Genomic DNA, 27,185 nt, shown 5'->3' on the forward strand with positions numbered 1-27,185 from the left:
ATGCCAGCCAGAGCTCTTCTGTATGAGGTGTCTGTCAACCACTGCTGGGAGGTGTCTGCCAGTCAGGAGGCACGGGGGTTGGGTCAGGGACCCACTTGAGGAGGTGGTCTGTCCCTTAGCAGAGCTCGAGGGCTGTGCTGGGAGATCCACTGCTCTCTGCAGAGCCGGCAGGCAGGAACATTTAAGTCTGCTGAAGCTGCACCCACAGCCTCCCCTTCCTCCTAGTGCTCTGTCCCAGGGAGATGGGGGTTTTATCTATAAACCCCTGACTGGGGCTGCTGCCTTTCTTTCAGAGATGCCCTGCCCCAGAAAGGAGGAATCTTGAGAGACAGTGTGGCTACAGCGGCGCTTTGCAAGCTGTGGTGGCCCCTACCCAGTTCGAACTTCTGGCGGTTTTGTTTACACTGTGAGGGGAAAAACCACCTACTAAAGCCTCAATAATGGCGGATGTCCCTCCCCCGCCCAAGGTCCAGCATCCCAGGTCGACTTCAGACTGCTGTGCTGGCAGTGAGAATTTCAAGCCAGTGGATCTTAGCTTGCTGGGCTCCGTGGGGGGTGGGATCCGCTGAGCTAGACCACTTGGCTCCCTTGCTTCAGCCCCTTTTCCAGGGGAGTGAACGGTTCTGTCTTGCTGGCGTTGCAGGCACCACTGGGGTATGAAAAAAAATCCTGCAGCTAGCTTGGTGTCTGCACAAATGGCCGTCCAGTTTTGTGCTTGAAACCCACGGCCCTGGTGGCGTAGGCACCCGAGGGAATCTCCTGGTCTGCAGGTTGCAGAGACCGTGTGAAAAGCGTAGTATCAGGGCCAGAGTGCACCGTTCCTCATGGCACAGTTCTCACAGCTTACCTTGGCTAGGGGAGCGAGTTCCTGGACTCCATGTGCTTCCTGGGTAATGCGACGGCCCACCCTCCATGGGCTGGATCCACTGTCTAACCAGTCCCAGTAAGATGAGTAGGGTACCTTAGTTGGAAATGCAGAAATCACCCACCTTCCGTGTTGATCTTGCTGGGACCTGCACCCCAGAGCTGTTCTATTTGGCCATCTTCAAGCCAGGCTCTAATTTTTGTATTTTTAGTAAAGACGGGGTTTTACCATGTTGGCCAGGCTGTTCTCGAACTCCTGACCTCCGGTTACATTATTCTTGTATAGAGTTGTCAGCCAAGATAGTAACCAGAGATGTTTTGTTTGTTGAAAAGTACATCTTAAGCTGGGCATTCCATCAATAATAGACTATTTTCTGGAGATGTTAAAAATCACTGTTATGATAGATCTGTCATGATAATATTTAGACTCTGTGACTCTTCAGAACAACAGTGAAGAAAGAAGATGTGATGTGATGATTACAGCAGTAATGACTCTGAGCACCAGATTTAGCGGTATTTACGTTATGCTGTTACTTTGCAAGTGATACTTAAATATGGTTAAAATACCCTTGGCAGTAAGGATGTTAGATTAAATGACTTCCCACCTGTTCTAGTCTTTCTGATTTTTCTTTCACAAATGTTACTTTTTTTTTTTATTTTTGAGTCAGGGTCTTGCTCTGTTGGCCAGGCTTGACTGCTGTGGCATGATCATGGCTCCCTGCAGCCTCAACCTCCTGGGCCCAAGGGAACCTCCTGCTTCAGCTTCCTGAGTAGCTAAGACTATAGGTGTGTACTACCACATCTAGCTAATTTTTTTATTTTTATTTTTTATTTTGTAGATGTGAGGTTTTGCTGTGTTGTCCAGGCTGGTCTTAAGCTTCCTCCTGGCCTCAAGCAGTTCTCCTGCCTTGACATCCCAAAATGCTGAGATTACAGGTGTGAGGCACCATATCTAGCCCACAAACATTAGTTTTCTAATTAACTTGTAATAACCCGCTAAGCTTTGCTGTCTCTGGCTATGCTGATGGTTCTAATATGGGAAGCAGTTACCACCCCCACACCCTCAATGTGTACTCTTTGGTATTGTTCTACCTATACAGTGATGAGTTGTCAACATGTAGTACACTTTCTTTACCAGATCTCCCTGAGATCCAACACAACAATGCCTAGCCTGGAAGCCACAAAGGACTTCAAATAACACAGAGAAGTGACCCACCAGAATTACCTGGGAAGCTTTTAATAAGTTGTGGATGTTGCTTGAGAATCTGTGCTTTGTTATGCAGTGGTCTTGCAGAGATTATTTCCACTTGCCTGCCGTGCATAGTTTTGAAAAAAGCCAAACTAGATTGCGAGCTCCCTGAGAGCAGGGACATACTCCTTTCCCTCAAAATTATGGCCTTTGTGTCTGGTATACCTTCTGACAGATATTAGGCACTGAATAAATTTTTGTTAAATGAATGAATGAGTCTTTGGTTTCAATGACATTTGCTTCTCTTGAGGAACCTGGTTAGTTGACTTAAATTGCATGATACCACATAGAATGGGGAAGCTCTCCCTTTCCTCTCTCTTGCTCAGGTCTGCAGAAGTCCAAGGGTCTTCTGCCTCTCCCTTCAATTAAATTTCAAAACCACCAGTTACTACTGTTGGGTGTGGGACAAAATGCCTACTACTGGTGGGCTGCTAAGACTAGGCATGTACATACAAGAATAAACACAATATATATTTAGGCGTTTGAATGGATACAGATGCCTAAGAGAGAGAGTCTATCATGAAAAATTTGAACAAGTAGCCCTCATCTACTATAAAACCTACAGTTTTCTAACCTGAATTATTATTGTTTCAGTTATCTGCTAAATGTAAGCTCTTTGACGGCAGTATCTATGTCTATTCATACTTGTAGCCATCATAGCATCTGACACAGTGCATTGCATATTGTAAGAGCCCAGTAAATGCTTAATGAGGGTATATATGGATCAGATTGCCCAGAAGGAACTCTATAAATAATGATTGAATATCTTCTTTAATAAAATGAGGGAACTGGATCAGAAAGTCTAAAAGAAGTTCCCTTTATTGCTCAATTTTTATGATCCTGTGATTTAGAAAAATAATTTTAATGGGCAGTTTCATAGTTTGAATGACATATTATTCAGGCTTTTTAAATATAGGTGTTAGAAATGAAGCTTAAAGCAGTTGGAAGCAATAGAGAATAAGGCAGGAATTAAGTACTTCTAATTAACAATGCTAGATAATGTCAGTGACTGTTTCTTGTATCTGTACTGTAAGGACAAATGCTGTTCATAGTTGTAACTTCCAAGACAAGGCTTTGATTTCTTTACAGTATTCTTCACCTACACCAGAACCACTCGTAAAGAGGCAAGAATATTTACTAAAAGTTGAATCATGATATGTTTTTTTGCAATATATTGTTTAAGGTTTCTTTTAAGTCCTGCCTCTTTCAGGAAGCCTTTACCTAATAGTTCACTTCTCTCCAGGAAAGGACTGATCTTTACATGTATATCTTTCTGTTACTGTATTTAGGCCCACAAAACCCCTAACTAGATATTGCCTATGGGTGAAGAACAGAGTAAAGATATGAAGAACTGTTTTCAGACATGTAAAATAAGGTAATGTGAATCATGTAGAAGAGACAATATCTTTATTCCTTTTACTCTCAAATCATAAAAACGAAAGTTATAGCAAGGAGGATTTGACTTAATAATAGGGAGAATGTTTCTGAAAGGTAGAACTCTTTGGAAGGGACATGATCTCCTTTCTACTGTGTGCACTAGTAGTGCTTAGGCATCTTGTAAGGATTGTTGTGCAGGGAGTTTCTCTTTTAGCTTGAAGGTCAGCTAAATATATGATCTGAGAATCTGTAATTGAATGTAACAAATATTTTAGTGCATCTTTGCAGTAGGCATTAAACTCTACATAATTAGGTGATGGCTGGTATCTGTTACAGTCCAGCACAACTGGCTTAGGAGGCAAGTCTTATTATTGCAGCACTATTCACAGTCACAAAAATATGGAATTAACCTAGGTTTCCATCAATGGATGATTGGATAAAGAAAATGTGGTGTATGTGTGTAACATGGAATGCTATTCAGCCATAAAAAAGAATGAAATCATGTCTGTTGCAGCAACATGGATAGAACTGGATCTCAGCTCACTGCAACCTCTGCCTCCAGGGTGCAAACAATTCTCCTGTCCCAGCCTCCCGAGTAGCTGAGATTACAGGCACCTGCCACCACTCCCAGCTAATTTTTTGTATTTTTAGTAGAGATGGGGTTTTACCATGTTGGCCAGGCTGGTCTCGAACTCCTGACCTCATGACCCGCCCACCTCGGACTCTCAAAGTGCTGGGATTACAGACGTGAGCCACCACACCTGGCCTGGAGGCCATTATCTTAAGTGAAATAACAGAAACAGAAAGTCAAACACCACATGTTCTCAATTCTAAGTGGGAGCTAAATAATATGTACACATGGCCAGAGAGCATGGAATAAGAGTCATTAGAGACTCAGGTGCGAGGGAGGTGAGAGATAAGAAATTATCTAATGGGTACAGTCTTCACTATTCGGGTGATGGTTATGCAAAACACCATGTTTAGCTTTCCCAAATAATAGCACAGTTATTGAATGAGGGAAATGTGGTATAATGGTAGCAGATTTGTTTACCAGTGTTGGCCAGCGACCAGGAAATTAGTTGGTCAATGAGTCACAACATTAATGGGGCTGCCAAAATATCCTCTAATGAGCTGTTTTGTTGTATTGAATGAAGTAATTAATAATTTTTTTATTATAAATATTTATATTCCAAATAGAAGTAGAAGTTGGTACTTAATATTGAACAGACTACACCAAAGAAGTAGGTTAAGAGAGAATCTTTTAAGAGAAACAATTTTCTTAGGTACTTTAAAGGAGCATTAATAATAAATACAGGGATAGAGAGTAGGAGGTAAGTTGGCTATTTTAGATAACATGGGCAGGTTAAGTTCTTCCTGAGAGACGACACTTGAATGGTAGAGAAAGTGGTCAACTGGAGCAGAATGCCCCATCTGAAGGAGGAATCTACTCTGCCGCTTCCCAGCTGCAGCTTACTGTCACCAGTCCAGTGTTGCCAGGACTACTATTTTTCAAGAGAAACCAAGATTCCATGTTTCTTTATGAAAATTTTTAAGCTGAGCAGGTAAACAAGCATATCTGAAGAATAGATTATCTTTTCTGTCAGTTTGTGACCTGGGTGATGCTGTCTTCTGAGTCCTCAGCCCTATGTTGGAACAAAGAAAAAGCCTTTGAAGAAACCAGAGAGCTGCTTTAAATACTTGTGGGTTATCAGGTGGAAGACGGATTTGACTTGTTCTATTTCCAGAAGGCAGAACAGAGACAGGCAGATTTTCACTCAAGGAAACACTTAACAATTAGAGCAGACTAGAAATAGAATAGGATGTTTGCTTGGAAGTTCTTCTGTTCCTGGAAAGTGGTGTTCAAGCTAATAGTGGATGATGAGTTGTCAAAAGTGTCTAGGGAAGGGTCTAGGTAAGATGACATTTCAAGTGCCTTTTTATCTTGAAATTCTTGAATCACCAAGATCTAGATCCCTGTTCAGCTCTTCTCCATATCTTCACCTTCATGTTCACGGCTGAGTTATCACCTTCCCATACTGGGAAAGTCAGTATGTAAAGTCAGTTTCTTAAAGGCTTGGTTTTTCTGTGTGTCTGCTTACATAATGAAGGTTCATTGGTTTACAGTTCTTGTTTAAGATGTCTTTTGCATGTTAGGTTCATTGGTTTGCAGTTCTTGATTAAAATGTCCTTTGCATGTTAAGCAGTCACAAAACTTGAAATTAAAGCTTTTAGAGTCTCTGAAGCTATAATTGTTTTATTCTCCCAACTGCGCATAAAACGGTTTGATAGCTAGTGCTTTAACTAAAGCTAGTTGTGTTCGAGTTCTAACTTTGCAGCTGTCTTGGAGATCTAATACACTAGCAAAGTGAAGTGAAGTAAAGATATATTTTTCAAAAGTCCTTGAGTGGGATTATCTTACACTTTATTTATCTTGATACTAAAGATAAGAAATAGATCTCTATTATTTCATTTTTCTTTACTCAGTATACATAACTTTTTGTCAAGAGTTAATATAGAAGTATGTCTGTTTCTCTCATAACCCTTGTTTTAATGGTTAACAATTGTTTATTTCTTATCAGGATGAGAGTTAATATATTGCCAGCCTTGATAAGAACTCTTGGTCTAATTTTACTTATAACTGCTTTAATTACTTTATAACACACTAATGCCATAATCTATATAATGCTTGCATGTCCAGTGCATGTATTTATTTCTAGATCAGTGATTGTAATAGGTACTAGGTGCTTAAAAATACCTATACTGGAATATAAGCAATTACATTTTTTCAAAATGTATGGAGTCTTTATTATGATATGAATATTTTTAATGAGAATATGATAATAAACCCTACATCTCTTCCTAAATCTCCGATCAGTAGTAGTGTGACCTGGTGCTACCTATCAGAAGAATGAGGGCCCTCCCTTAGCAGTGGAGTACTGAAAACTGTATCTCTGCCTCTCCTCCTTCACACCCTCCTTCAATTCATGATCCTCAGGGAGACTTATTTTGCCTGGTTTAGTTACTGAGTCTGGTAGTTGACCTCTTGAGTAATGAAAGGACATTACTGAGAATTTTGAGAGTGCTGAGAGTGAGTGGATACTTTTAAGGTTTTCTCTTCAAGCTTTTGTTCCCTAATTTGGAAAGGTAAGTAATGTGTGATAATCTTACTAAATTCCACAGTTAATTATTCTCTCAAACCCTTCAGAAAATACCCAATTGAATAAGATATAAATGTTTAAGGAACTTTTTTTTCTATGTTCAACCAGATAAATCTAAGAAATAAAAGAAAAGCTACATAATCTGCAGTATAATATTAATGAAAATACAGCAGAGACTTGCAGTTACCATGTTAAGGTACATTTGATTTCCTAAATGAATTCATTTGTCTATGATCAGTAACTAAAGAAGCAGCTAGCTGGGGTATCTACTCTTGTAGGGGAGGAGGTAGCCTTTCTGGGAGGAGAGCACATATTAACTGACTTAAACACCTTTGTTTTTTTTTTCTTCTGTATTTGCTTTAAGTGATACTGAATTTGATGGCTTTTTCTTTGGCTTGCTAAGGATAAAATGTAGAAAATTTAATTCTGCCTGGATTAATGAACATATTTTTAGAATCTTGTACAAATTGTAGCACTAATGAAAGGTCCTCTGCTCCAGGCATAATGTTTCATTTAAGAATGAAAAAGCAAATTGAGCTAATGTATTGTGTAAGAGGTTTGTAGTTAAATACATAAAATGATGTCAGTTTGATTTCAGCTGGAGCTAAGGTACTCTGATAGCTATGAGATGTTAAAATAATAGAAACATTTAAAGAAGTATGATAGCTGAATTTTATATAAATAAAGTAGTTTGATTTTTTATAACTGGTAGCGTTTATTTTACTTCAGTGATTTGGCAGAGGTACTAAGCCAAATAATTTTTAAATTGGTTTTATCTTTCAATGTGTGTTTATTTAACAGCCTTTCTTATAATAGCATCAGTTCTTTTGGTGGTAACATTTATGGATAATTAGAGTCAAAATAAGCAATTGTTTCATCCTTTTCTACTTTACCATGTTTTAAACATTTGAGTTTGGAAAACTTAAATTATATACAAAGTAGAAAATTAGTATAAGACTTTAAATCACATTTATCAATGCACAGGGAATCGTGTTTTAACTATACCCCCACCAAACATATCTTGCTTCAGATTTTAAAGCAAATTCCAAGTGTCAATCCTTTCCTTATAAATATTTCAGTATGTATCCTTGAGTAAGTCCATAAGGACTAATTTCTTTTAGCATAACTATAATACCATTAAAACAGCTACTTTTTAGTTGCAGATAAGAATTAGGGTAGGAATTGCTGGGATCTAACCCAGTTCTGATGACATTAAATAGATCCTAGATAGTTGGACAAATCATTTAACTTTCTTCTCTTCCTGCTCTCTTGTCTTTTAAAGGGGGAAGCTCAACTAAATTTTCTTTAAAATCCCATCTGTCTCTGAAATTTGTTAATTTAAAAAATTAGACTTCTAGTTTCCAGACTAGCATGTAAGGAGCTTAGAAGTCATTACGTCAAAAAATAAACAGGTTAAAAAGCTGAACAAACTGAAAAATTAACAGTTCTTCTTAGATCTGTCATAGAAGCAAGGTTACAGGGTAAACCACTCCCACCACCCCCAAATTGAAGAGACAGGCAAATACAGAGAACAGGAGCAGAAACCTCTGCAGGAATCAGCGCCACAGTAGGAAAACCTGAACTGCAATTGATAAATTGCTGGGGCTCAGGATATACAAGCTTGAGAGTGAAAAACTTTAGGGGTGACCAGTCATGAGACCTAATCATAGGACTATAGAATGCTCTACCCTCCCCCGCTTTCTTACCCCCACTTTCTTAGGCCTATTTTCTGCAGTTCCTTTTACCCAATTCACCATGTCCAGCTCTCAAGAAAAAAATTACAAGTGTACTAGAAGGCAAACAATACACTTCGAAGAGACAGAACAAGCAACAGAACCAGATTCAGATATGGCAGGGCTCTTGAAATTATCATATCAGGAATTTAAAACAACTATCATTAAAATACTAAGGGCTCTAGGGATAAAGTAGATGCCATGGAAGAGCAGATGGGCAATGTAAGCAGAGAGGTGGAATTCTAAGAAAGAATCAAAAAGAAATGCCAAAGGTGAAAAACAGTGAAATAAAAATGAAGAATGTTTTAAATGAGTTTATTAGTAGACTTGACACAGCTGAGGAAAGAATCTAAAACCTTGAGTATATGTCAGTAGAAACTTCCAAGATAGAAAAGTAAAGAGAAAAAAGACTGAAATAAACTGAACAGAATATCCAAGAACTGTGGAACAACAATAGGTGTATCATATGCATGATGAGAATACCAAACGAAGTAAAAAAGGAAAGGAACAGATTAAATATTTGAAGCAGGAACAACAGAAATTTTCCTGCAAATTAATGTCCCACACTAAACCACAGATTCAGGAAGCTCAGAAAGCATTAGGATAAATGCAAAAAAAAAAAAAAAAAAAAGCTACACATAGTCATATCATATTCAAATTACAGAAAATCAATGATTAAAAATCTGGAATGAAGCCTGATGGGGTGTGCAGGGAGACCTGACTTAGAGAATTATATCCAACATTTCCTCAGAAACCATGCACACAATAAGAGAGTGAAGTGAAATAATTAGTGTTGAGAGAAAAAAACTTCCAGCCAAAAATTCCATACCCTGCAAAGTTATTCTTCAAAAGTGAAGAAGAGGTAAGACTTTCTAGATAAACAAAAATTGAGAGAATTTGTTGCCAGCAGATCTGCTTTGCAATAAATGTTAAAAGAAGTTCTTCAGAGAGAAGGAAAATGACATAGGTCAAAAACTGGGATCTCCATTAAAAAAGGAAGAACATCACAGAAGGGATAAGTACAGGTAAAATTTTAAATTTTTTATTTTTCCTATTTTTAATGGACAGATCAATCTGTACAAAATAATAGCAACAATATATTGTGTGCGTATACACACACACACACATATATATACTTATCTAAAAGTAGAAAGAAATAACAACAATGGTACCAGGGATGAGATGGAAGAATTAGTATTATTTTGTTATTAAGTACTTGTGTTACCTGTGAACTGGTATATATTTGTTTGAAATATATTTATTTGAAAGTAGGCTTCGATTAGTTTTAAAGGTATTTTGCAAACCCTGGGAGAATCATTTTTTAAAAAGTTAAAGAAGTATGGCCAGGCAGGGTGGCTCATGCCTGTAATTCCAGCACTTTGGGGAGGCTGACATGGGCAGATTGCTTGAGCCCAGGGGTTCAAGACCAGCCTGGGCAACATGGTGAAACCCCATCTCTACCAAAAACAAACAAACAAACAAACAAACAAACAAATTAGCCAGGTGTCATTGTATGTGCCTGTAGTTCCAGCTATTTGGGAGGCAGAGGCAGGAAGGTGATTTGCACCCGGGAGGCATAGGTTGCAGTGAGGCAAGATGATGCCACTGCTCTCCAACCTAAAAAAAAGTATAACTGATAATCTAAGAGAGAAAGTGGAATTATATAAAATGCTCAAAACCACAAAAGGCAGAAAAGGAGTGAAAGTAAAAAATAGGAACAAAGAACAAGGGCAACAAATAGAAAATTGTAACAAATCAATAGATAATAATTAAACTATATTTGAATCATCAGTTTGAATAGCAGTGGCCTAAATATACAAATTAAATGTCAAGAGATTGTCAGCATGGATGAGAAGCAAGACTCAACTTTATGTTGTCTATAAGAATCCTACTTTAAATATTAAAACACATGTAGAGTAAAGATAAGTTACTGGGGAAAGATATACTATGCTAACACTAATCCAAAGAAAGTGGGAGTACCTATATTAATTTCACAAATAGAAGACTTCACAGCAAGGAAAGTTATCAGAGATGAAGAGGGGCATTACATAATGGTAAAAGGGTCAATACTTCAAGAAGACGTAGCAATCCTTAATGTGTATGTGCATAACAACAGCATATCAAAATATGTAGGACAAAAACTTACAGAACTATAAAGAGAAATAGATGATTTGGCTATTAAATAGTTAGAGACTTCAGGACCCCCTCTATCAGAAAGTGATCCAGCAGGCAGAAAATTAGTGAGGGCATAGTTGACCTCAACAGAATCATCAGTCAGTTGAATATAATTGAAATCCGTTTACTACATTATACACCACCACCACAAAGCACATTCTTCTTAAGCTCACATGAAACATTCACCAAGGTAAACTGCATTCTGGATCATAAAACACACCTTAACTAATTTTAAAAATGCTGTGCGACCACAATGGAGTTAAACTAGAAATTAGTAACAGAAAGATAGCTGAAAATCTCAAAATACTTGGAGATTTGACAACATTATTGTAAACACATGGGTCAAAGAAGAAATACCAAGAGAGATTTTAAAATATTTTAAACAATGAAAACAAAAACACAACCTATCAGAATTTGTGGGATGCAACGAAAACAGTGTTTAGAAGGAAATTTAAAGCATTGAATGCAGAGGTTACAGAAGAAGAAAGATCTAAAATCAGTAATCTAAGATTCTACCTTAGAAAACAAGAAAAAGACAAGCAAATCAAATTCAAAGTAAGCAGAAGTAAAGAAATTTAAGAATTAGTGTATATATTAATGAAATAGGAAACAGGAAATCAGAGAAAATCAATGATCTCAAAAGCTGGTTCTTTCAAAAGATCAATAAAATCAATAAGCCTCCAAAAAAAGAGAGAGAAGACACACATTACTAACATCAGAAACAAAAGAGAGGGCCAGGTGTGGTGGCTCACCCTGTAATCCCAGCAATATGGGAGGCAGAAGCAGGAGGATTGTTTGAATCCAGACTGGGCAACACAGTAAGACCCCATTTCTACAAAAAATAGCCTGGTGCCACCACATCACAGTTACTCAGGAGGATCACTTGAGCCTGGGAAATGGAGGCTGCAGTGAGCTGTCATCATACCATTGCAGTCCAGCCTTGGCAACAAAGTGAGACTCTGTCTTTTAAAAAAAAAAAAAAAAAAAAAAAAAAGAATTGAAATGAAAAAGAGGCTATCACTACAAATATTTTGAACATTAAAAGGGTAATAAAGAAATACTATAAACAACTTCATGTCCTAGATGAAATGAACCAATTTCTTGAAAGATACAACCTGCCAAAATTCACACAAGAAAAAATACACAAACTAAGTAGGCCTTATATATATTAAAGCGGTTGAATCAGTAACTAATAACTTTCCAAAACGGAAAGCACCAGGCCCAGACTGGTTCATAAGTGAATTCTGTACATTAAAGAAGAAATTATACCAATTTTCTCTACAGTCTTTTCTAGAAGATAGAAGCAGAGAGAATCCATTTTAATTCATTCTGTGAGGCCACCATCCTAATACCAAAACCAGACAAAGACATTGCAAGAAAAGAAAACTACACACCAAAAAATTTCATATAATAGCGTAAAAAATTTTAACAAAATACTAGCAAATGGATTCCAACAATGTGTAGAAACAACTATACACCATGACCAAATGGGATTTATCCTGGGTGTGCAAGGCTGGTTCAGCATTCAAAATTTAATTAGTATAATTCATCCCGTCAACAGGCTAAAGAAAATTCTCAGGATCATATCAATAAAGAAAGGGCACTTGACAAAATTCAACACCTATTCATGATAAAGACTTGGTAAACTAGGAATAGAAGAGAACTTCCTTAACAACATTCTGCTCTTACAACATTGTACTAGAAGTCCTAGCTAATATAGTGAGATAGGAAAAGGGGCAGGGGAAAGTATACTAATTGGAAAGGAAGAAATTAGACTTTCTTCACAAATCATATGACCATTTATGTAGAAAACCGAAAAGAATCGACAAAAAACTTCTGGAACTAATAAGCAATTATAGCAAAATTGCAGTACACAAGATTAATATACAAATGTCAATTGCTTTCTATATACCAGCAACAGAAAAGCAGAATTTATTTATTTGAGATGGAGTCTCGCCCTGTTGCCCAGGCTGGAATGCAGTGGCACGATCTTGGCTCACTGCAGCCTCTGCCTCCCAGGTTCAAGCAATCCTCCCACCTCAGCCTCCCATGCAGCTGGGATTACAGGTACATGCCACCGTGCCTGGCTGAAGGAACATTTTTATTAATCATGGTTATAGTAGTAGGAGTTAATTCTGGAAAGGTTAGGTTTTGAGATTCAGACCCCTTGAATGTTGGACTGAAGCAGTCTGTCTAGTGCTTAAGAATATAAACTAGATGCAGACTATTTGAGCTTGGATCTTATCTCTGCCACCTTCTATAATAGCGCAGCTTATTCTATAATCGACATAAATGGTCATATGATTTGTGAAGAAAGTCTCATTTCTTCCTTTCCAATTAGAATACCTTATCTCCCATCTTCTATAATATAGCACTTAAATATAGGTTACTTAACCTCTCTTTGCCTTGTTCCTCATGTGTCAGGTAGTGATAGTAACACTACCTACCTCATAGGGCTGTTACAAGATTAAGAGTTCATCCATTAAAGTTTTTAGAACAGTACCTGGCCCACATTAAGCACTTAATATGTTGGCTATTATTCTTGGTGGTTGTGTGGGGTTTTTTTTGTTGTTTTTTTGGGTTTTTTTTTTGTTTTTTTCTTTGAGACAGGGTCTCACTCTGTCACCCAGACTGAAGTGCAGTGGCATAATCATGGCCTCAACCCCCTGGGGTCAAGCAGTCTTCCTGTCTTATCCTCCTGAGTAGCTAGGACTACAGGCATGTGCCACTGCCCCTGGCTTATTTACTTATTTCTTTTGTAGAGATGGGATCTCCCTATGTTGCCCAGGTTGGTCTTGAACTCCTTGCCTCAAGGAATCCTCCTACCTCAGCCTTCCAAAGGGCTAAGATTACTGGTGTGAGCCACTACACCTGGCCTGTTTACTTCATTTTTTAGGCAATAGTTGACAACTTTCTGTGTACATAAGAATCAAATACAGAGTTTATGAAATGCTGGATCTTATTGCCAGAGCTTTTGATTGAGTGGGAGCTTTCAGTTGAGTATAGATTTGGCCAGTGAATCATAACAAATATGGGGGTAATTTTGCTGCAGTAGCCTACAGCCTTTACTTTGAGAAACTGCAGAATGTTGTAGAGATTCAGTGCTGACTTTACAACAATGGAGTGGGATGGGACAAGTGGTCTGTTGGGAAAATTAATCTATTTGGTATCTTCACTGGGAACTGGAAGTGGGTGAATAGAAATAAAAGGGTTTTGAGATGAGTGCTTGAGATACGACAAAGGAAGTTTTCACAGGCTTTGGTGTGAAAAACCACTTTGCTATTTTGAGCCTTTGTGACTCAAAGAAGATGGTACACTGAAGAAAGAAAAAGTCGGGAAGATGAATCTGTTTGCTAAGGATTTATTTTGTTTAATGTGATTGAGGTCCACTGGGGTCATGCTTAGTGAGCTGTTCAAAGATGCTTTCCTGAATGTTTCTGCAGCGGGAAAGCCACAGAAGTAGTAGGTTGTCTAAAAGAATAGTTGCCACCAGCCAGCTTTCCAGTTTTTCAGGAAAATGCTATGAGTACAATATATTAATATGGATAGATTTAAATCATTAAAAAACTTCTCTGATGCCTGTGAGCTGTGGTATATGTCAGCTGTTAATTTTCTTATCCTTTTCTTAGATAACATTTTATTTAATAGAGCTGTCTTATAAGTTGTAAAGTGAGGTTTATAGATTTACCATCACTTCTGACATCTTCAGATCTCCTCTTTAAAAGTACAAAATAGAACTTTGCAGTAAAAATAAAATAGTATAAACAGATTTTTTTTAGCCTCTGAAAACCACTATATATTAGTTTGCATTAACCACTATACGTAGAAATATCTTCCTGTTCAAATGTAGTTATGTGATACTTTGTGAAAATAGGGCCTTAATATTTAGGGATTAAAATTAATTCAAAATATCTTCAGTAAGAATGGGCCAACTTGGCCCACATACTGTAGTACAAGCTGATAAGTAGTCATTAGAAGATGATGATCTAAGACTACTAAATAAGCTCTCACAGACAAGTCATATGAAACCACGTTTATATCTAATGATGTAAGTGTAAAGCATGTAGGCAAACGCTACTAGTCATCACACTGTAATGTACAGCTTTCAATACAGAAAATTTGGATAAATGTTCTGCAGCTATATCCAGAAATCAGTTCTTCATTAATTTCTCTGTTTCTATGTTTTGTCAAATACAGTAATTATATGACAAGCAGTCAAATTCTAAAATGGTATGTGTAGAGAAAAGAAGCAACAAGAGTTCTTGCCATTCCTAATTCTGATTACCCTAATTTGGGATAAATATTTCCTTCTTAATTAATTGGTTAATGCATTAAGATTGTGAGCTGAAAGGTATCATAAGTGCAATTATTATTTGTACGAGGATTCTTCGTTCATAATTGGCAAAAAGTGAAACAAAAGGAATAACCAAAAATCATAACAAATAGCATCAGCATTTAAAAGCAAATTTCTAGAAATGATTACTATAGGACTTTAAACAAATTTTTTACATCAGTGATATGATTTTTAATATTTTTAATATTCAGAAGGCTTTTTATGTAAGTGCATATATCAACATTATCAGTTATACCTTCTTACTGATAAATTCCTGCTGTCAGTCTCTCACAGCTCTACCATGTTCTTTTTCTCCTTACTTTCTCGTCTCAAGTTCATTAGTTGAGAAGGATGCTTACTATTACTCTGTCCAAATTTGGTAGTGGTTTTCTCAATTTTGGGCATTTCATGTTCAATTAAAATTTATTTAATTGAACTTTTGAAAGAACTTTCCCAGCCATATAGAGCTGTATTTACATTATAGATTCATTTCCAGATAACAGTCACACAGAGACTTCTTTTCTGTTACTTTTTTCTTGCCTTTGATAATGACATTAATAATTTAATAATAAACTATTAACATATTAACATATATAATAGATGTTAATATTAATATAATTTATGTGTGGTTCTATAAGAATAGACACTTCAATATCATGATAGAAAGATTCTTGATTATGATGCAACTTGAATATATTAAACACTAAACTTTCAGCTTATGATGCCATTAACAGAACTTTTAACTTATGATGCCTTTAATACTTTATTCCTGTGATAAGATGTGAATGGAAGGAAAAAATAAATATTATTTTTTGGTGGAAAAGTGTACCCAGTTGTTTATTCATACAGAAAATAATTATTGAATGTCAGTTTCTGTATGCCAGGCACTGTTTCAGGCACTGTTTCAGGCACCTAGGATACTGTGGTGGACCAAAATCTTGTGCTCATATCTTTTCTCCCAAGTGAATTTTGCTATATCATTATTGTGCTCCTCTATAAAGAATTAGAATAACTTCATAATAATAAAAAATTATAAGTTGACTCCATTTAAAAAAAGCTGAAAAACAGCTGATTAAATCCTATTGTATGTAAAACTGAATTTTGTTTTATGTGTGCTTCTAGATAAATAGTGATAGAGTTCTTGAGTGTTTAATGAAGTGTTTTAATGCAGGTGAATGCTTTGGACTGATGTCAACAGTGAATGTTAATGATTTTTGAGCATGGTTGGCACTATGAATTGGTTGTTTTTAATTTTTTGAAACTAAGTACATTGACGCAGATTTATATGATCTGATGATATCTTATTGGCTATAATTAACCAGAATATGTGATATTTAAACGTTGAAAATGCATTAAAGGATCAAGAAAACAGCTTGTCTTTATGACTTTTTTTTTTAAGTTTTAAAAACACTGAGCCAAATTTTGGATTTAATATTCCCAAGCTACGGCCTAAGAGAAAGACAAATTTAACAGAATGAGAGTAAATGAAGGGCTGGCCCATCAGTGATCTCCTTTTATAAATTTACAACTTCCAAGAAAAGCTAACTAATAGAAGTATATCATGTCTTGCTTTTTCACAAGATGTAAAATACGGGAATACATATAGACTAAGAATGGTAAATTTTTAAGTTACCTCGTTTGTAAGGGAAAAAAGATTCCCCTTTTTTCTCATTTACATTTAAAATAAATCCTCAATATTATATGGAACTATTTATAATATAGTGAAACCCATTTTATTTGAACATACAAATATAAAAATTTCTGGTAGTCTGCAGCTAATATGCACTGTCTGAAGCTAATAGGTTGTGCAGAATACTGCTGCTATTTGAGTAAAAGTTAATGCTTTTGAGACCAGCTAATACACTTAACTATACTGTATGAGCTGTGGGTGTTCCGCTTATTTTTATTACAGGCTTTATTACTGTGCAATTTTGTTGTACGTTAACAATCATCCACTTTAAACTAGTGCTTAAATACTTATTGAATGTGGTAGCCAAAGAGCAAAAAAAAAAGATCTCAGTGTAACATCCAATTGCTTACTAACATAACCTGGATTGTGATTTATCTCTAATTTTATAATAGTAATATTTCAGTATCAAACTAGAATTCTGAAGAGAATAAAGTTTGCATCCCCCAAATGACACAATTGTGCATTAGCTCTACTTAACTAGACAAAATTTAAAGGCAAAAAATTCTTGGTACGAAACAGATACTCCCAAAATGATCACCCTATGTGTGTCCAAAGGAGTTCTTACTATATTGTGTAAGTCTTCTTCCCTCCATTATTTAAATAGTTATAAATTTTCATTTTATTATGTGTATATTAGACTATATATTTTATAATTTTCCTCTCTGTAAATGTATAAATATGCAAACTTGTATAAATTAGGTAATTGCATAAAAATTGAAAGGCATAAAGATGTACTACTGAGTTCAGGAAACAGTTGGATTGGGGGTGTGTTTAATAAGTAGCACAATTAAGATGTGAGAAGGAAAAACTGAAGAAAAGGAAATTCTCTCAGAGTAATGCTTTATTAGCTCCAATTTTCCCCTTGTCTCTTATCTGAAGCAAGTGATTTTTTTCCATTTGCTTAAAAATAAAGCATTTGCACACAGAATGTTAGCTCATTAAAAAGACCTTTATTGCCATAAATCACTGCATCATTTGCATATCCAGATTCGCAGAATCAAATTACAGTTCAACCAAGTATTTAGTATCTGGAAAGCAGTCTTGGTTTCATGTCTACTTATTTTCCCAAAACTCTTGTTAATTCTCCTTATAGTTGTTTTCTTAGTGGCTGAAATTAAGTGATGTCTAGTAAATAAGCCAGATTGCTTCTTAAATAAAATCTGGCCTGTTATTTATGTCCCCACCTATTGTTTCAAACTCTATAATTTGAACTTACACACTTGAAATCAATAGTAATAGTTATGGTGATAGGGACAGGTGATGGGATAAGGATTTTATTAGTAGAATCAGTCATGAGTCTAAAACTGCACTGCTAGATACAACACACAATAATAACTGCTAGAGATAATACTTAACCATAACCTGCAGAGTAAATATTCTTAATCCTAGTTTACAGAATAAAAAGCTTGGAGATAAAAGTTAAGTTACTTGGTGTGAGGTCTGATTCACACAGCCAGTAAGTGGTGGTGTTGGTCACTTCCTCCTCACCCCTTTGACAAGGGAAGGATTCCTGCCATAGGGTTATGAGGATGGCTGAACACGTCAGATGGGCTCAGCAGCAGTTAGTTACCTATGTTCACAGCTAAGGCAAAGAGGACACTGTGCCTCAAATGGGGTCACGTGGAGTTGCACTTGGGAACAGAGTAAACAACTAGGAGCTATGGGAGGCAGGCTTTGTAGTATCAAGAGGGTGGGGGTATCCCCTGGTTCCCATGGAAGGATGTGATTGGCTTGTTTGAATAATTCCTCTAGCTGACAAGAAACTGAAACCTACTATTCAAGGATAAGGAAGAACTGCATCTGGCCCCTTTGGTAAGGTGGATGGTTTCGCTAGGGGCCTTTATTCATGAGAGCAGAGTGGAGAGGGGAACGTATGGGTTACATCAGTGGTCCCCAACCTTTTTGGCACCAAGGTCTGGTTTTGTGGAAGACAGTTATTCCACGGCAGGGGCGGGGCAGGCTGGTTTGGGGATGAAACTCTTCTGCCTCAGATCATCAAGCGTTAGTTAGATTCTCATAAGGAGCGCACATTCTAGATACCTCGCACGCACAGTTCACAATAGGATCCCCGCTCCTATGAGGATCTAATGCCACTGCTGATCTGACAGAGGGGGAGCTCAGGCAGCAATGCTTGCTCCCCAGCCGCTCACCTCCTGCTGTGCGGCCCAGTTCCTAACAGGCTACAGACTGTTAGCAGTCTGTGGCCCAGGGTTTGGGGATCCCTGGGTTAGATCATTCAAGGCCTTCCCGATTTTACCAGGTGTCAAAGCGGCACATGATATTGAACCTTAATTTTAGGTGTTATACCACAGTGGCTAAACTAGAGTTCTGATTGTGAACTTTTATGACTCCAGTGCCCAGGTTCATTCTGCTGTTCCATGATATTTTTCTTCTTGCCAGAATGACATGTTAACATTTCGTTAGTAATTGAGTACTTTGCTTTCACTGGGCATTTCTTAGTCCTGCGTTCTTCAGAATTCATACACTGTAGCATCTGTTGTATTCTCATAGAAAACTGGAGCACTCTCATTTAGAAGACATTTGAAGATTTGTTTTCCTTTAAAGGAAAATCTGAGTATAAGTTCTAATTTTATCTTGATTTACAGAAGATTTTTTTTTTTTCCTGTTCTCAAGGCTGCAGTGAGCTGCGATTGAGCCGCTACACTCCAACCTTGGTGACAGGGCAAGATGCTGTCCCAAAAAACAAAAACAAAAACTATACTCCCTCCCCAAAACAAAATCTTATTTTTCCATGTTCCATCTTATTTTTATTAGAATGTCTTAAGTTCCCCCTCTGCAGCCATGAAACTGGCATACCACAGGTCTGGAATGCCTCTCTGTCTCTCCATTTGTATCTCCGACATTAGACCATTTCAGCCACTCCTGCATGCAGTTACACCCACCTCATTTTTATCACAGTTAGGGAATGTTTCACAGAGTATTTTGCATAATACTATGGGCTGGGTGCTACAAGACATTTAAAAAATAATAGCTGGTTTCTGCCATTGACACTCTCACTGTGGAGAACAAGACATAAGAGTTGTGTAGTGTAAAGGTAAATCAGTACACAGAGAACCCAGACTCCTAACCCAGGCCCACAGGCCATACGTGAGCTGGCCCCTGCCTGCTTCTGGAGGCTCATCTCTTGTTCTTTCTCCCTTTCACTTGACTCTGGCCACGTTGGCCTTCCTTCCACTTCCCACACGCGCCAGGTTTTTCTCATCCCAGGGCCTTTCTCCTTGTAGTTTACTTGGCCTGAAAAACTCATCCTCACATGTCTGACTCTCTTTTTTCAGGTCTCATTGCAACTGCTATTTATAGGGATAGTTCTTCCTTGACCATGCCACCTAAAACTGGCCTTTTGACTTTTCCATGCATAGTAGGTCCCATGCCACCCACTTAATACCTGTGTAATTTTTCCAAGATGTTTAATTTCTCTGTGCCACAGTTTGCTAATCTGTAAATCCAGGAGTATTTTAATAGATTAGGTTTTTGTGAGAGTTAAATGCATTAATATCATGTAAAGTGCTAATTATAAGAATCTCTGGCATATAGTGATTGCTCAGCAAATGCAATCAGTTTCTGACCTTCATCTTCATCATTAAGGGTAAAAGAAGTAGTGTAAAACGTAAGTACTATAGGAGCTCAGAAAGGAGAGGAATGCCGGAGGCCCTGAATCACCATGAACACTTTCCTTGTGACAGTAGATTCGAACCTCACTGCTTCTGTATAGTGTCTGGTATGTTTCCGTCAGACAGGCACTCCCTCCTCCTTTGGATTTCTACGTCCTTTTGGTTCTTTGTGTGATACTTGTATCGTAGATTGTGTATATGTTCTCACAGAAAAGGTCATCCTGCATCTCTGCATCCTCAGCATTGTGTGCCGCACACAGGACAGGTGGCCACTTATTTGATTAACATGAGAAAAACTCAGAGAGTCCATGAAATCAGCAAGTTTTAAACACCCTCAGTGTGGGCAGTAAATGCAGTATGAGCACAGTTACTACGAAGATCAGTTACTGGAAATGACCAAGTTGGAACAGTGAGGGGCAGACTATTGTATGGTCTTAAATTGGCTTTAGAGTCAGATTAATTCAGCAGATTTGAAGAGCATTATTTCATGCCAGTGTCTAAGCTAAGATTGTAGGATCACAAACATGAACCAGTACAGGTTTCTGTAAAGCATTTTAACTTGATTCAGGTGGGACTTCAGTGAGTAAAGCAAGAAAGGTGTTCCAGACAAGCTTCAGAAAGAGCAAAAGTAAAGGTGCAGAGTTGAGAAGGTTCAGGAATTCAGGTTCTCTAGAGAAAAGATTTCCTCATGCTGGAGCAAGAGGAAATAAGCCTGAAGTGAGGGGGTCCAAATTATGGAGGATTTAGGGTACCAGAACCAGAACATCAGCTTTATTCCATAGGAGCCTGTGGAAGGTTTGAGCAAAGGATTGGCAGAAATAGTACTCAAAATTAGATAATACATTTCTGTATTTTCTGTAGTGATAGAAGTTCCTTGAACTTAAATTTGAAAAGGTTTGAATTAAAAGGGACAGATGTTCTCAAGTTATATACTAGACATTTTCAGTAGTTGTACAGTTTTTGAGCTTTTATTAGTTGGTCCTAAGTAAGTTTTATAGCATTATGATAGGCAGTTGGTGACAGCTTAGTCATGTGTTCTTTCTTGAGTAATAATTAAAGTATTAACATTTTTCCTTTTCATTATATTTTATGCATCATGGTTTGATAAATGCTTGAAATATTTACTAAATTAGATATTGCTGCATGTGGTCCATCCCACATATAAATGGAAAAGAGAAACTTAACAGAGTTCATAAATTAAAATATTTGGTTTCAGCTGTATTCATATTAAAACCATAAAAGAATCAGAATTACTGTGGGTTTATGATTGTCAGGTTACCACCATCACTACAAATTTTCTGATAACAACATATTAGTATTCTGATAAGGTTTGTGGCTTCTTTGCAAGGATATTTGAATACTACTCAACACACTACATAATGGTTAACTATTGTTGTCTTTATTTTAAGGAAGGCATGAATATTGTTAGATTTGCCCCTAAGTAATTGAGTGATCATTTTTATATACAAGAAAATCAGAGTAGAATGCAAAATTTGGAACAGGAACTCAATAATACTTATAAATAAGTTGATTCAAAGAAATGTTTCAATTTCTTGACATTGAATTCATGATGTTTTGCTTTTAACATGTGATTTTTAAAAAATACTGTTATGTGTACAGGGGAAGGCTAACCTGAGACTTTCCCTTCATGCGTATTCTTCCTGTGCACTGCAAAAGGAAACTGTGTGACTGCTTTCCTTCCTGACTGGCCATCACATAGGGTTACTGGCAGATGCCAGGAATCCAAGGACTAAAGGAATAAAGGGTGTGTGTTATAGTACCTGTGCTAAGAGATACTGTCAAACTCAGAGGCACCCCTCCTCCTCCATGTCTTAACCCTAGAATTGTTTTAGAACTTCTTATGGATAAGTGTTTGGATTAAGGGAGATCTGGGAAATGGGATTTGAATTTTAAGCAAGTGAGCCCTGGGGATGGCCAGCTGCCCAAAGTCTCTAGGACCCCAAAGAGATTATGAGAGAGAACGTTGAGAGGTCTGGAATGAATTATACATACTCTTATAATGAACTTTCTCCAACTTGTCCTTGAGCAGCTGTCTCCATCCCGTCCCTCAAGTGCTTTGGAACCCACATCTTATAACAATGGAAAGATAGATAACCTTTTATTTTAATGTGTTTATTTTTATTTTAATGTATTTAAGTAGTTTAAACACTTTCAGCGAAAACGCATTGTATTTCCCACTCCATTCCTCAATCCAGATGTATAACTAAAGTACCATAGTGCTGTCCATTATTAGCCCATTTTGTGTTTGGACCTATACGGTTTGAGGAACAAGAAACCTACCTGACATCAAGATTACACTATCAGTGAAGCCAGAGAAGCTATACTTATTCATGGTAGACATTCTTATCTTTTTAAATTTTTTATATTAAAAAAAAAAAGAGGCTGGGCGTTGTGTATCACGCCTGTAATCCCAGTGCTTTGGGAGGCCGAGGTGGGTGGATCACGAGGTCAGGAGTTCAAGACCAGCCTGGCCAAGATGGTGAAACCCCATCTCTACTAAAAATACAAAAATTAGCCAGGTGCAGTGGCAGGTGCCTGTAATCCCAGCTACTCGGAGGGCTGACGCAGGAGAATCGCTTGAACTCAGGGGTCGGAGGTTGCAGTGAGCCAAGATCACGCCACTGCACTCTAGCCTGAGTGACAGAGTGAGACTCTGTCTCAAAAGAAAAAAAGGAAAAATAATGGGGTCTCACTATGTTGCCCAGGCTGGTCTCAAACTCCTGGACTCAAGCAATCCTTGCATCTCGTCCTCCCAAAGTGCTGAGATTACAGGCATGGGCCATTGTACCAGGCTATCTTATCTTCTTTATATAGATATCTAATAAGATGTAAAATACTGACCTGCATTATCTCCATGTTAACATTTCCACCTCAAAATCTGTAAACGGACCCACGTTCATACTGCGTGAACAGAAATCTTTCAGCAACAAAAGAGAAAATTGTATTTCTTGATAGAAAGGAAGTGGTCAGATCATGCCAGCCAAACAAATCTGTCAGGCTTTGATATATAGAACCGTTAGGTAAGATACTGAGATAAAGGATAAAGTAAGATCAGCCTAAATGTTTCAGTCTAGTTAAGTTGATTTGTGTATTACTTAGAAATTTCATTTTCAGGGAAATAGTTTTCAGATTTAAATAACTGTAAAGAGCTGAGTTATTCTTTGACTTGGATTTAAAAAAAAAAGAAAAAAAGTGTCCCGAAGTCATTTCCTGCCAATTTGTCCCCCCAACTTTTTTTCCTGCTCTTCCTGTAACTGGTTCTTGTTACGGCAATGTAGCTGTGTATTTAAATCCTAAGAGACTCGCTTATTGTGAGTAGGCAGGGTCAGTAGTCTGCTGAAACAAGCACAGGAAACTTGAAACACCTAGGGGCTATTTTAAAAATCCCTTGCCACTGACATTTTAGTTAGAATTCTAAAGAGAGAATGGGCTGTTTGGATACTGAGCTCCAGTGCAAAAGAGCTGGGGTTTTTACACCGACTTGCAAACCACTAAAATCATTTGACCTGGTGTTGTGTCACTTGGGTATTCTGCAGCATCAGATGAAAACTAATATCCACTCTGCAAGGTTGGCAGGCAACAATTGTACCTGTGAAGTGAGCATCTATCAAAGAATTGGGGAAGGAAGGCCAGGCGCAGTGGCTCACGCCTGTAATCCCAGCCAGTACTTTGGGAGGCCAAGGCGGGCAGATCACGACGTCATGAGATCGAGACCGTCCTGGCTAACACAGTGAAACCACGTCTCTACTAAAAATCAAAAAAAAAAAAAAAAAAAAAAATTAGCCGGGCATGGTGGCGGGCGCCTGTAGTCCCAGCTACTCGGGAGGCTGAGGCCAGGGAATGGCGTGAACCCGGGAGGCGGAGCTTGCAGTGAGCCGAGATCGCGCCACTGCACTCCAGCCTGGGCGACAAAGCGAGACTCCGTCTCAAAAAAAAAAAAAAAAAAAAGAAGAACTGGGGAAGGAAACTTACTGTGCGGAGGAGATGCCACCATCTCTGAAGCACAGACTTTGTTAGAGGAGCTCACTGACTTGTTCCTAATAGTCATGTGGTTGGGGCAGGCCCCTAGCACTGCTGACAGGTAGCATTGATTCTGTCTTATCTTTAAGTTATAGCGTATTCAGTATTGCTTTATGCTATTATTTTTGAAAGGAAGTTGTTAACTGTACAACACTTTAGGTGATATTATGAGCTAAATATTTTAAATATATCATTTTTTAAAATTACCAAAAGCAGTGTCAGAAAATGAAACTCTTCATTTGGGTCCTTTAAAACACTTACATTTGCTTTTGGTGTACCACTTATATTCAAAGACGTTTCATATTTATTTAAGTACTTTAAGAATGTTATTACAAAGCCTTGCTTTGTGATTTAAATTGAAGTTCCCTAGTGTTCGTATTGTTAGTTAGAAATTTAGATTTTAGTTCTGTGACTTTTATATTGTTAATTGTAACTTCGGACTTATGTGGCCTGTGTAATACGTGCTACAAAAATAAAATCTGGGAGTAAAAGAACATATGTATATTTTAATAAAGACCTCATTAAACATTAGTAACAATAGGATAAGGAATATTAACTGAAACAGACAGGAAATCAGGGTGAAAATCAGGCAGAACTGATCCTTTTATTTACACCAAACTAAATGCACTAAAGAGAAGTTTTAATGAACTTAAGGAGAATACCAAAACATTTCTAAATTAAAAAAAAAATGAATCCTGCTACTGATGGGCATATAGCATTAATCTCCCACCCAACCCCCCAAAAAGGACTTGTCTGGCTTCTTGTAAGAGAGGGTGATATTATTTCATACCTTAATCTTGTGATGAATTCCAAGTATTAAGATCTGTCTTCTGATCCTAAGTGTTCATAAAGACATATAAAGCATTTTTATGAACTCTTATGCCCTCCTATGTGTAAGGAAGAAAGTCTTACTATGAAGTATAGTTTTAAGTATACTAAATTAAAATGCCTTACATAAGGCACTGAGCTTTCTGTGTTGTTTTCTGTAAGATCTTATAAAAGCCTGTTTTATGAGCTTTTATTTTTTGATGTCAGAGCATTTTTTAAAATCCAAAAGAAATTTTCAAAAGGTAGAATTTTGTAAGTGAATAACTTAGCCAGCCAGATCATCCTTTCCTCACTCTGTATCCACTACCAGTTTGCCTTCCAGAGATGCATAGATAAGGGGGCCTGGTTACTGATTCTTCTGCTTTCCTGTAGCTCTGCCTGGGGTTTCCCCTCAGAGGAATGTGGTTTGAAAAACTTCCTCCATCACTACTTTGTTTGCAGTATGTATTATTTAATTTTCTTTGATAATATATCAAATATCTATATTAATAATTGAACCAAATTTAGTAATTTAAAATTAACAGCTTGTATATTAGATGTATATTACCTGTGTCCCCTACTAAACTCCCTCACAATAACAACAGTACTTTCCAGTTTTCTACTCACCTCTCTGGCCACACAGCATTCTTCTTTTCTGGCCATTATCCCTCTCGTGGCCATTAATGGACCAAGTGTTAGGTCTTCTTCTCTTTTCTCTTCCTACTCTGTCTTTCCCTCTGAGTGATCTCATCTCTGCCTGTGGTTTCACTTACCACCTCTGAACTCCAGAGGAATGACCTCAAATATCATAAAGGCACCACAGACTATTAGATCTGTCTTAGCTCAGCTTTCCCACTAAGAAGAGCCGGAAGCAGAGCAGCATGTGCTGTTTATTAGGGAACATAATCCCGAGAAGTAGACTGAGAAACAAGGAGAATATGGTTTGGTAGGGGTGGAGAGTCAATACATGGATAAGCTATTGTGTTACCTGCCACCACTCAGTCCTGTAGGTTCGTTCCTGAAAACTCTCATAAACTGTGCTTTAAGACTGTACATTTTGAGAGAAGAAAGGAGGAAGAATTTTTTCATTAGTTTCTGTCTCCCATTGGCCAAAGATTCATCTTTCAGTATATTAATTCCTCCATGGGGGTATGCAAGTGGGGAATCCAAAGCAGCGTCAATGCAGATGCCATAGAGTACAAGGCAAGAACTGCCCCCCGAGGCATGAGGCAGGGAACTGTCAGATGTGCCTATGTGAAATTGGTGCTGGTTAGACAGCTGGAATTAGATACAAGTAAGGTTGAGAAGATCTGAATGATGCATAAAAGATGCCCAGTATAATACACCCCTTTAACCACTGAGATCCATTCAGGCTCTACATTATACGTAGCTTCCATACTACAATATGAGGCCTCCATTTTTGTGAGAATAAGATGCCTTCACTTCATCCCTGAGATCAGAGGTTATGTGCAATCAGTAACTGAATCCCCTTCAAGGTAGAGCCCTGCCACACTGTCCAAAAGACTTTAGACGGGACAGTTAGAGAAACAAATTACAGTCCCTTCTGCTGCAGCTGACCGTGAGGCAGTAATTGATACGCATCTTCTATCACTCATTGTAGGTTTTCTTCACCAGTTTTTTTTTTTTTTTTTTTTTTTTTGCCAGTTTGTGTTGCTTGCCTGCTGAAATAAAATATGACTTATGTCCCTCAAATGTCTGAGCCCTTAGTTGCCTTGCTGTTGTTGATCCATGGTTGTTGAAATATCCCATTTATTGTAACCGCTGGCTATGGAAGCACCACGAGATACCCCAGTGAATCTCTCAAGTTCTGGACATATTTCTTCCTCCCCCATTGTGTAGCTGCAGTCTTTGCTTCTTGTGGTGGTCCAGATTGAATATTCCTAGCAGTAACCTGACTCCCTTTTTTCTACTGATGTACTGGCTTGAGGAGTTCAAAGTATCCCAGCAGTATAGTCAGATCTTCAAGTTTATTGGAACTCTTACATGTCCACTGGTGGAAACAATCACCCCTTAACCCCATCTGGAAGTCAGAACCTCTACCTTAGTAGAAATGAAAGTAGGATGGGTAGAAAACACAAGTTTCACAAAGTCAACCCTACTGTCAT

General features: G+C 37.7%; 1 protein-coding gene across 9 annotated transcripts in view; it reads left to right on the forward strand.

Moving 5' to 3' along the window:
- UBE2E2 (ubiquitin conjugating enzyme E2 E2) overlaps window positions 1-27,185 on the forward strand; it is a 392,844-nt gene that overhangs the window by 218,627 nt on the left and 147,032 nt on the right. The gene's annotated exons all lie outside the window — the stretch shown is intronic.

This window comes from Pan troglodytes, chromosome 2 (assembly GCF_028858775.2).
Source record: "Pan troglodytes isolate AG18354 chromosome 2, NHGRI_mPanTro3-v2.0_pri, whole genome shotgun sequence".
In the NCBI taxonomy this organism is placed as follows: Eukaryota; Metazoa; Chordata; class Mammalia; order Primates; family Hominidae; genus Pan; species Pan troglodytes.